The sequence below is a fragment of the Pituophis catenifer genome, unplaced genomic scaffold (genome assembly GCF_029215685.1).
Source record: "Pituophis catenifer annectens isolate HBS135680 unplaced genomic scaffold, rPitCat1.0.hap2 SCAF_3, whole genome shotgun sequence".
Classification (NCBI taxonomy): Eukaryota; Metazoa; Chordata; class Lepidosauria; order Squamata; family Colubridae; genus Pituophis; species Pituophis catenifer.
Genome location: NW_027256883.1, coordinates 92,623,986 through 92,635,406, shown reverse-complemented (window position 1 = coordinate 92,635,406; position 11,421 = coordinate 92,623,986).

Below are 11,421 nucleotides of genomic sequence, written 5' to 3'. Positions count from 1 at the left end.
CATATAAAATACATCCAAGAAATCTGAATACCTGGAACCCAGCGTGAGTATCTTCTGACCAGCAAATGGGGTGCAACCTGTAAGAATTTCCCATTCAGTTCTCTGAGCTTAAACTGTCACTTTTTACCTTCCCTGAAATCTTGGCCCCCCTCAGCCAGATTCTCTAGTTGGACCTGAAGACTATCATCCAGCAATTCAATCTATTTCCTCAGAGTACCATAAATTTCAGCAAATGTATGTCTTCTCTTGGCATATTGCTATTTCTTTTTCAGGTTATCTTTAAAATGGTGCCCTTGATTTTAAAATAACTTTTTTAAAAAAAATAATGATAGTCATGGCCCCAAGGTAACAGGAAACAATAGGTTGTAAATGTGGAAGTAAGAGAACTGATCATTGTTAAAACATTAGTCCTTTTTGTAATAAAAAATGCCAAATCCTGCCTATCATATGCAATCCAGGCTGCTATTCCAGAGACTATATGTCCTATTGTTATTTGCAAGGCAGAAAGTTCAAAAATGGACACACAGCCAAATTAATTTATCTGTACAAATTCAGAAGATCAGTCCCATTTGAGACACAAAGTTTCCTGCATCAGATATTTCAGTCTAAGACTGCTGAAAAGGACAATTTAGTTTTTTTTAAATAAGGTTTCATTTTAGATCCAACTGAGTATAATACTATTAACAGCTGAACTCAGTGCTGCAAGGAAGCATCAAAAGAATGAGAGAACAAGGCCTAGTTGTTATCCAATAGAAGGCAACAGAGCAAATTACATAATACTTGCAGAACACAATAAACTCCTTTTCCTAATAATCAGTTTAATAACTGAGGACCAATCTGGAGGCTGTTTATTCATGGTTATTCATACCAATCATACATAAACTGAAGAGAAGTTTGGTTGCAGATGTCTATTTTACATTATGACAATACTTGGGAGCAAAGCATGGAACGCTTTTCCACTTCTGCCACTCTCAACACTGCAAATGAAACATAGATGCGAACTTGATGTCTGTTTTATTATTTTTTTGGCCTAGAGCTGCTGCAACCCATGAAATAGGCACTGTTTCTAAAGCCTATTTCATTCTCTGTTTCAAACTGAGAAAGAAAAAAGAAAGAAAACTGGGTAATTATGCAGAAGTTGTCTTGATTGGTATGGATGTTACAGGCTAGAACAGTGTTTCTCAATCTCAGCAACTTTAAGATGCATGGACTTCAACTCCCAGTATTGGAGATGACTGTTTGGGGAATTCTAGCAGTTGAAATCCCCACAATCTAAATTTGTTGAGGTTGAGAAACACGGGGCTAGAGGAAGATAGGAGCTTAAATCTACTTTTTTCTCCTGGACTCAGCAACTATCATTCTCACAAAACACAGCTGAAGTCCTTCCGAGTGATGGTGAGTAGGCTTTCCCTTCCTACACTGCCGATCAAATACAGGAAATGGAGAAGTCTAAAATACTGCTATGTGACTACCAATAGGGAACTCTCATCTTTTTTGGTTTCAGTAATTTTATTAAATTTTACAAAATGTATACATAGCAACATGAACCAATAAACAATATAAACTAATAATAACAAAGGTAAAGACTAAAGAGAGAATAGGAATAGAAGAGCAGAAAGAAATAAAAAAAAAGAAAGGAAAATTATATACAAGAAATGACTCCCGACTTCTTCTTCCAAGGATATAAGGAACACTTCCATTTGACTCTTAGTTTAAGACTGAAATTCTCATCTATTAAACAAATGTATATGGCTGCCCAACTCACACACATGTGACTCTGGGCAGTTTACAACATTAAAAACCCACAACATAAAATCCCATAGAACCCCACTCCCCAGCCCCATGGCAGAAGCAATGCAATCAAATCGATCATTTGATTGGCTCCATCTCCAGGCCCACTGGCAAAACCACGTTTTCACAGCCTTTTGGAAAAGCAGGGGAGGGGACCATACCTCATGGGAATGATGTTTCATAGAGAAGAGGCCACCACCAAGAAGATCCCTTTTCATGGTCCCATCAGATGTACATTCCTAACTTCCTTAGGGAAGTTACAGCTTCTACTGATGTCATAACTGTGCAAGTTTGTAATCTTTTAAACATTTTCTTTTTAAAATGTCCACTGAATTCTAGCACTATCTTTGTTTGATTTGTTCAATTTTGATTTTGAAACGGACACAGGAAAATCTACAGAGGAGTAAAAAAAAGAGTTAAAATTGCAGGCATATTCATGCAATCAGTGTCCCATCCTCTTCTTATGTGCATCACATGCTTCTATCTTGACAGTTTAAGTCTCCTTTTCGGATATCTTGGCCTGTTTGAAAAGTTATTATTGCTTTTGTGTTGAAATTACCTTGGAATTGTTCAGAGATAAATGGTATAGACTTTTATTACTGATGCAGGATTCAAGACTAATGAGCTGCTCATCACAATGGTCTCTTTGACCTTCTACGTCAGGGGTGACAAACTCACATCGTCATGGCAGCATCATATGATGTATCGGGACTCTTTTCCCCTTCACTAAAGCAGGCATGGGCGTGGTCAGCACATGACATATCTGGCCTGTGTGCCGGGACTTTGACATTCCTGTTCTATATCATGCTTATTTCCCAGTAGAAAAATCCTTGAGCAACAGGGAAAAAACAAATATAGGGAAGCAAGGATCTGGCAAGACAAACCACCAAGCTATTTCTGAAAGTGGGAGATGTTTTGGATGGTTTCCACCTGACCCTTGAAGTTATTTCCTCTTTCTCCCCATTCCTGTCCCACCAGATAAATTGTTAGAAAAGGCTACATTTAAAATTTTGGAATCAAACTGTGGGGATTCAGCTGGATTGCCCAACTATTTGCTACTTCATTGTATCTCAAAAATAGCATCTCATTCCAGATGGAGGGGAAAAAATAGCATCTCAGCTTCCAGTGTGTCAGCATCAAGGGCCTCCTGAGGGAAAACCGTTAGCGTAAGAAATATTATTCTAAAATGCTGACAACAGTACCAAATTTGAAAATCATTATTCCACCTCTGTCCCCTCCTGCTCCCCTAATGTACTTTAAAGAGGTAAAATTGCTCTCTGTTTATTGAACTGTAAACTAGCATCATGATTCTTGCATCTCTGGCAAGTTACTTGAAGTCTCTCCATGATGCTTCCCTCAGCAATTTGTGTTTCATTAAAATGTTGATTAAAATTGCTTACAGGCATGCATCTGCATCTAATTTATAACATATACTCACCCGATTTACAAAGTTTAGGATGGGACTTCTTAAATCTATGATAAACAACCTATACACAAAAGTAAGAATTTTTTTTCAGTGAGGCTTAAGTCAAGTGTCTACAGCCATGATGGTGAACCTATGGCACACGTGCCAGAGGTGGCATGCAGAGCCCTCTCTGTGGGCACATGCGCCGTTGCCGGCTGCTCTTCTGGTTTCCAGTGTGCACCAGCCAGTTGGTCTTCTCAAGCACTGGAGTGCCAGAAAATGGCCTGAAAATGCCCCCCAAAATGGCCAAAAACAGCCAAAAAACAGGCATGTGTGTGCCAGCCACTTGGTCTTTGGGTTTCCGGTGCTCCGGCACTCTGGCACACCCACATGCATGCACATACACATGTGTTCTGGTTTGGGCATTCAGTGCCGAAAAGGTTCACTATCACTGGTCTATAGGATTATAGCCTGAAGCTTGATTTAGACTTGCCCACAACTACGTGTAGGTGTCTATGTATACCTATGCTGTGAAGGGGTTGATAGGTAAGTATAGATAAGTATTGTTGCATAGGGGCTGATGCATACACTTGCCAAATCTCAACCATGCGTTGTGTGGAGATGCGTATCCTGCATGCTAATTGGTTGATCTGACTTCCTGTTGGGAGCCGGGTGGAAGGCAAGGCACATTGTTGTTTGAGCACCTCCTAGCCAGAACATTAACATTTGCAGAAGTATAAATGCAACAGCTTTGCAACCATCTCTAAACACTAGACACATACATTCCCTGATGTGCAGTGATGCAGAAGTCTAAATCAAGCTTGAGTAGTAACTCATGAATGGTTATTTGTATTGATCACCTTTACCAGGGATCTTGATTTTATTTTCATAGGCCTCTTTATTCGTTAAGTTTTCACTATTTTCTCCTATTGATGGTAAGGGTTATTATTTAAGAAAGGGCAGAGCTTCTACCATTTTGCTGCCATTTTGATTTTTTTTTTTTTACACCTCCCTGCAGACATCACAGCAACGTAATCCAATTTGACTTGATCCCTCAGAGCAGGAGTGAGATACAGAATTCAATCTTTCCTCCTATAAAAAAGGAAAAACACAAGTGTATTAATTCTTTCTTTTATCAAATAGGGTGAATGTTGCCTCATGTCCCTTCTCAAATGTCCCATTTTTGACAGAGATGATCAGTACAGCAACTATTTCACAACTCCAGACATAGTTGAAGAATACAGATTATTCGAATCTATTTTAATTAAGCTTTCAAATGGGATAAAAGACTGGATGGTGCTGGGTATTGTGATGGATGACCTAACCAAATTGGGGAATGAAGCTCCTTTGATTGTTTTGAACATTATTGACCATAAATCCTTTTGGACTGGCCAGGGGTAGAACAGACTTTGAGAACCTTCTTTTTACACTGATTTTTCTTGTCAGGCTGTATCTGGAACTAACAGATGTTTCAGCTCCCAAGCCATCGGCTTACATATTTCACAACATGCCTTATGATAAACAATCAGGGCAGACATAGATTAGGTTTATTTATAGAACTCATAATTTATGCAATACAATTATAAATGCAGTAAAAAGGGAAACTAATCATTCATCTCCCAAGATGTCTTCCAACTCTCAAAGATACTGACCAATAGTAGAACAATAACAAGAGTTCCACTATTATTCATTGGATTTAACTGTCAGTCCAGGATGAGGCTTTACATAAATAATGAAAGCTTTCTTTTTCCCTTTTTTGTCACAACTGCCACAGTCTTTGGTGATATGCCAGAATTCTAGAAAAATAAGTGAACATTGGTCCTTTGTAAAAGAATTTGATTCTGAAAGGGCCGAGCTAGAAATCTGTCCCAAAATTCCTGGATACACTGTGGAATCAACTTCAGACAGAATTTTTGCATATTCTTAATTTCTTATCAACTACCTGATCTGCCAATCTGAGTCTGATATACCCAGAGTATATTGTGGCAAGAATTGCCTCTTTTGGACAACTTTCTCCTTTAGAGAACAGAGAAAGTAGAAAAGAACTTTAACTGAGGAAGTGGAAATTAGGGCTTTCAAATTTAAATTGTGTAAAATTGGACTACAACTAGGTAGCAACAAAGTCTCTCTTTCTCTTTCTTTCTTTCTTTCTTTCTTTCTTTCTTTCTTTCTCTCTCTCTCTCTCCCTCCCTCCCTCCCTCCCTCCCTCTCTCCTTCCCTCCTTCAGTCCTTCACTCCTATCTTGTGATTGTTTAGATTTTTGCATCTTAGAATTGAAGTGCTATGCTTATCAGAAAGCACAGAAGTTAGCAAAAGTTGATAAGAATAGTAAAATGTGTATTTGTTTAGATGTGTTCAAAAGAAAAGAATCAATATACCAAATGTTCCATGAAGTTGACAAAATAGTAGGTAACCAAGAAAAGGCAGAAATCTGTGGCTACTCTTTTGGTTCATTTTTCATCAACAAAAAAGTATGTATTCCATCAGGAAATGTGAAAAGCAGGAATGAAGCTTGAAATTGACTGAAATATTATCAGCAAATACCTTTATGCTTTGAATGATTTGAAATCTCCAGGACCACTTTAAGCTATTGAACGATTCTAGCACAAACCTTAATATGTTATCTCTGAGAAACACAGAAGAACTGATGAAGTGCCCGAATACTGGGAAAAAGAAAATATTGTTGAAAAGGGAGGAAAGGAACTCTGGCAAACTAAAAATCAGTCAGTCTGATATCTTGGAAAATTCTGTATAGATCATAAAAACATTGATTTATAAGTGTCTTGAAAACAATGTGATAATTACTAGATTTGTCAAAAACAGATCTTGCCAGACTGAACATATCTAATAACTTCAATAACAGTAGTGAGAATAATGTATCTTGATTTCAGAAAAATAGATGACAAATCCATTTTGACTTCTAATTTTGCAGCCCATTATTTAACATGGCAATTAAAGCCTCTCATTCTTGTAGTCTCATGCCTCTTAGATGGCATGGCAATTAAATGGATACATAGCTTTCTTGCAAATCATACTAGAATGACCATCTATGTCCCAAATCGAATTGGAGAGCTATGGGGTGCCAAAAGGATCAGTTCTGGGTCTTCTACTCTTCAGGTTTTTCAGTAATTGTTTAGAGGAAGAAGGGAATAAAACTGCAAAGGATGCAAGATTGGGTTGGACAGCTAGTACCATAGAACACAGAAATAAATTTCAGATCAATTTTAACATATTAAATGAATTAGGGGAAGATAAAATTGGGGGGAAGAGTATAATTTCATTTTATCTATTTAGAAAACAAATGCATATGTGGAAATGGGTATCCTGGCCTTTGTAATGATACTTGTAAAAAGCAGGTTGCTGATTACAAGCTGAATATTAGCCAAGTTTGACAAATAGAGCTTTAGGCTGTAAACTATGGGAAGGAATAATTTTACTTTATTCCACTTTAGTCAAATCCAACCTTATGGATACAAGAAATCAGAGATATCTGAAATGGTTCAAAAGAGGTAACAAGAATGATAAGGGTTTAGAAACTCTTATGAAGAGAAGAAAGTATGTTTAATCTTAAGAAAATGTCTGAGGAGAAAATATGAAAAGATGCCATACAGAAGAAATTAAGAAATCTACACTTGGTTCCCTTATTTCTCATTCTGGAATACAGGATATAGAATAATGTTATAGGAAAGCAGATTCAATAGCGAGAAACGTTAAGGACCTGCAATTAGAGAGGAAAAACCAAATGCATTGGTACAGAATTGATGGTACCTGGCTCAACGGTAGTAACTTTGAGAGAGATCTAGTAGTCCTAGTGGACCACCACTTAAGTATGAGCCAGCAATTTGCTGCAACTGCCAAAAAAGCTAATACATTCCTGGGCTGCATCAGCAGAAGGATAGCATCAAGATTACAAGAAGTGATAACACCACTTTCTACTCCATTAGTGAGACCACACTTGGAATACAGCATCCAGTTTTGATCACTATGATATGAAAAAGAGGTTGAGACTCTGGGAAGTATGCAGAGAAGAGCTGCAAAGGTGATAAAGTATCTGGAGGCTAGATTGCATTATGAACAGTTGTGGGAGCTGAGTATGTCTAATCTATGAGAAAAGGATTAAGGGGGACATGATAGCAGTCTTCCAACATTTGAGGGGCTGTCACAACAAAGAGTGGATTTGCTTATTCTCCAAAGCATCAGAGGGCAGGAAAGGAAGTCATGGATGCAGGCTTCTTAAAGAGAGATCCAACCTAGAATTGAGGATAAATTTTCTGACAGTGAGGACAAATAATCAGTGGAATAACTTGTCTCCCAGAGTTATGGGTGCTCCATCACTGGAGCTGTTCAAAAATAGATTGGACAACAATTTGACTGGAATGGTGCAAGGCTCCTGCTTTGAGCAGGGGATTAGATTAGGAGACCTCTGAGACGTTCCAGCCCTTTGATTCTATGTTCTATGATTGAATGTTGAGGACAAAAATCCAAACTCTAAGAGCAGTTCAACTATGGAACCAATTAACCAGGGTTTTTTTCACTAAATATGTTTACCACATCTGTCTGTTGTGCTTTGGATTCTTGTACTGAACAGAAGAGTTGATTCCACATCACTTACGTTATCTAAGGTCACAGGAAATCAAGGCTGAGTGTGAGTCTGGGTAACAAGTAGTTGTTCCATACTACTGAATGGCTATTATCAATTATATACAACCTCCCAATTCAGAGGCAGAATACTTCTCAATGTCAGCTGTTGAGCACCTGCAGCTGGCTAATCTCATGTCTGTTGGAAACAAAATACTGGACAAGATCACCATTTCTTAAATTTAATGTATTGATTACTTTTGAATTCATTCTGCTAACAGGAGGGACGCTGGGGGGAAGAACGGCTCATCAAGGGTTCATGGAAGGACATAGACCTATTAGATCTACAGATTAGTTTAACCCAAGTGATTAATGGATTCTGATGGGGTCCAGAGGGAGCTTGGGATTTTCCCTGAGGATCCAATAGTGGACAGAGTGACTGATCATAATGGGCATATGACAAGAGCCATGGATCAGATTGAGCCTATGTGCTTCTCACTCAATCCAGGGGTGTTCCTTGCTTTTCTGAAATTTAAATTCCAGAAGAGATGCTTAGAGAATCCATTGGAGAATCTTGAATCATGAATCTACCAAACATGACTAAGAGCATGGGGATTATATTAGGGTCATAAGAACAACAAACATACTCACCATTCTCTGAAAAGGAGATCCATTCTGAATATAGAAGCTCTCTGTCAGCACAGTCATTGTTATTCACAAGGGTACTTTTAGAAAAAAAAAAAGAATTCTGCCCTGCTGACATATTTAGGATTCTAAAAGTTTCTCAACTGGTTTCTACACTTAAGAGACTTAGAGCCTGCAAGGACAAACCAATGTTTCCTGTTTGAACAAGTATTATTGTTTTAAGGCCTTTTCAAACAAGCATCACGTGCAACTTGCAATGGCATTCATTTGAACCATAACTGGGAATGTGGTAGCTCCAAGCAAATCAAATGGTGAAGAGCCGCTGAGAAGTATCGACAGAAAGAGAGTAACCAAGAATAAAGAACTACCTTAATAGTTGCTTTGCAGGGAAAGAGAAAATGAGCTTTAGCTTTCTTTCATTCCCTGGTTACATGGTAATGAAGACATAGCACATTTCCTTCATTTTGCCCTATAAGGCTTTCTCCTTTACTTTGGAATGAATGAACCAAATCACCATGGACCCAAGTACTATCATTTGATCATTCCTATCTATTCTGCTGGGGGGCAGGGCGGGGAGTTGTCATTTAAAAAAAAAAAAAAGTCAAAGGGTCCCTCAGGAAGCATTCATAAAGTCAAGATGGTAAGACCATTGATTTTGATTGATGGATGCCGTCTTGACTTTTTGACCCCCTTTCCTCCATTCATACGACTGCCCTCAGCCTTGGTTTATTGCCCCAGGCTGGGGAGGGTTTGGGGGAAAAGCTTGATTCTTTTCAATTTCTATGGGGAAAATAAGAGAAGGGAGTATTAGGTGTGTTCATCACGAGTTACTTATAAAGCAATAAAGGAGGAATAATTATCTAATAAATAACAAGATCGTTTCTCAGCATGTCTGCATCTTATTTGTATGCTGTCTGTATTCAGCATTTTTATTTCTTGAAATTTATTATGAAAACAAAAGCATTTTACAGGTTATTTGAATTGGATTCAGAGTCAGAGAAACTTAAAAAAAAGCAACACAAAGAACAAAGATGCAAAAATGAACAGATTGGGAGAGCAGTGCATTTTATATTTTAGTAAGAAAGGAAAGCTAATGCAAGAGTGCCCTCTTTCTGTAGCAAGTCCAAAAAGAGCAAGAAAGATAAATATCTTTAAAATCCTTGTAAACAATTTGCATTTGACCATTTTTTGTTAAATGCCATGTTCTATAATTTCCTTACTTCTCATTAGTTAGTGAATATACACAAGACCAATTTAAGCCAATTGTAATTCTCATGTACTATATAATTATATGAAATCCATTCCTAAGACTGCCTTCTCCCCTCCCCCCCAAAAAAAACCCTTAAAAATCCAGAAGCTTGCATATTTGCCTAAGCAGCAATCCATAATAGAACAGTGATAGTGCTATGATAACAAGAGGTTGGAATCTTAAGTAAAACAATAGTAGTATAATTCTCTTGCCACAGCAATCTGTAAACCTGGTATGGGCTGAAATGTTACATAATAAGTCTGTCCCTGTCTCGTCTCTGCTGTGTGTGTGTGTGCGCGTGTGCATGCGCGCTTCTGCTTTCACGTCAGCCTTGAATCTTGGCAACTACATGGACAATTCCTTGCAGTTAGCAATATTTTCAGAAGTATTTTACACTTGCCTGCTCCATAAGGCTGAGACCAACTGACCCAAAATCATTCAGCTGGCTTGGTGGCTAAAGCAGAACTAGAACTCATGGTCTGGTTTCTAGGTTGGTGCCCTAACCACTACATCAACCTGGTGCCCTTTTCATTGTAAGGGGTTGGTATAGAAAGAATTCAGGAACATTGGCTGACTGCAGAGTCTAAGTTTAAAGTAAGTGCAACATTATTAGGCTGAGTGTATTCCCACAAGGTTTTTGGTTTGTTTGTTTGCTAAACAAACCTTAAGGAATGCACTCATGGCTGGCTAAGCAGGAGATGATAAGGAACAGGAACAGGAAAGTCCAGTGTGGATTGCTAAAATATATCTTTCCAGATGGCAAATGGAGTCCCTCAACTCTCTTCTTTCCTCACATTGAGCAAAACATTGAATATCTCTGTGCAAGTTTACCTTTGCTCTGAAAGAATAGGGGGCTTGCCAAAGCAACATTGAGGAAACCACCACCAAGGAACTTGGAGATGGCAGAAGTTCCTAGCCATGAGATTCCAGTCACCCACAGCTCTGGAGCAGAATTCTTCTCACATCTCCTCTGGAGGGATAGCTGAACTGAAAGTTCTTTGGTTCAGTGTACAAAATCTCTGAAAGCAGCAGAGCATTTTAAGATCATGCAGACACGACACCAACCTCATGAAACAGGCCTCAATTTTTACAAACTGATACTTACCTGAGAAAGATGTAGCTTGTAGTTTTGATGCTTTTTTTGTAGCAGCTATTTATTTAGTAAACATTTGCCCTCTTTTTAATGTGTAATTTTCTAAACTATAATGTCCATATATTCCAGGTCCCATAAAAAGGATATTCCCGTAATATTTGTAGTTTCAGTGTAATTTAGTGAAGGGACAGCTACAAATATATTGTATTCTGTGTGATATATTAACTTATATGAAAATGAACCAATCTGTTAGCATCAAAGGTAAAAATTTGGGGAATTATCCCAGCAACCATAGTGATTAAGAGTTAATACCCATTCCCCTTTGTTTCCATAATTTCTTAGTTTTAATTGCTCACACAAAATTAATATCATATAGAGGTAGTCCTTGACCTAACTGGTTGTTGGGACCAGAATTTCTGATGCTAGGCAAGGCAGTTAAGTGAGTCATATCCAATTTTATAACCCTTTCACTACAGTTACATAAATTATTACAGTTAAATGAATCGGTCATTAAGCAAATCTGGCTTTCCCCATTGACTTTGTCAGAAACTGTCTGGGAAGATCACAAAATGGTTATTACATGACCTAGGAACCCTGCAGTACATGCTGGTTGCCAACCACCTGAATTTTGATTACCTGACCATGGGGATGCTGTGATAG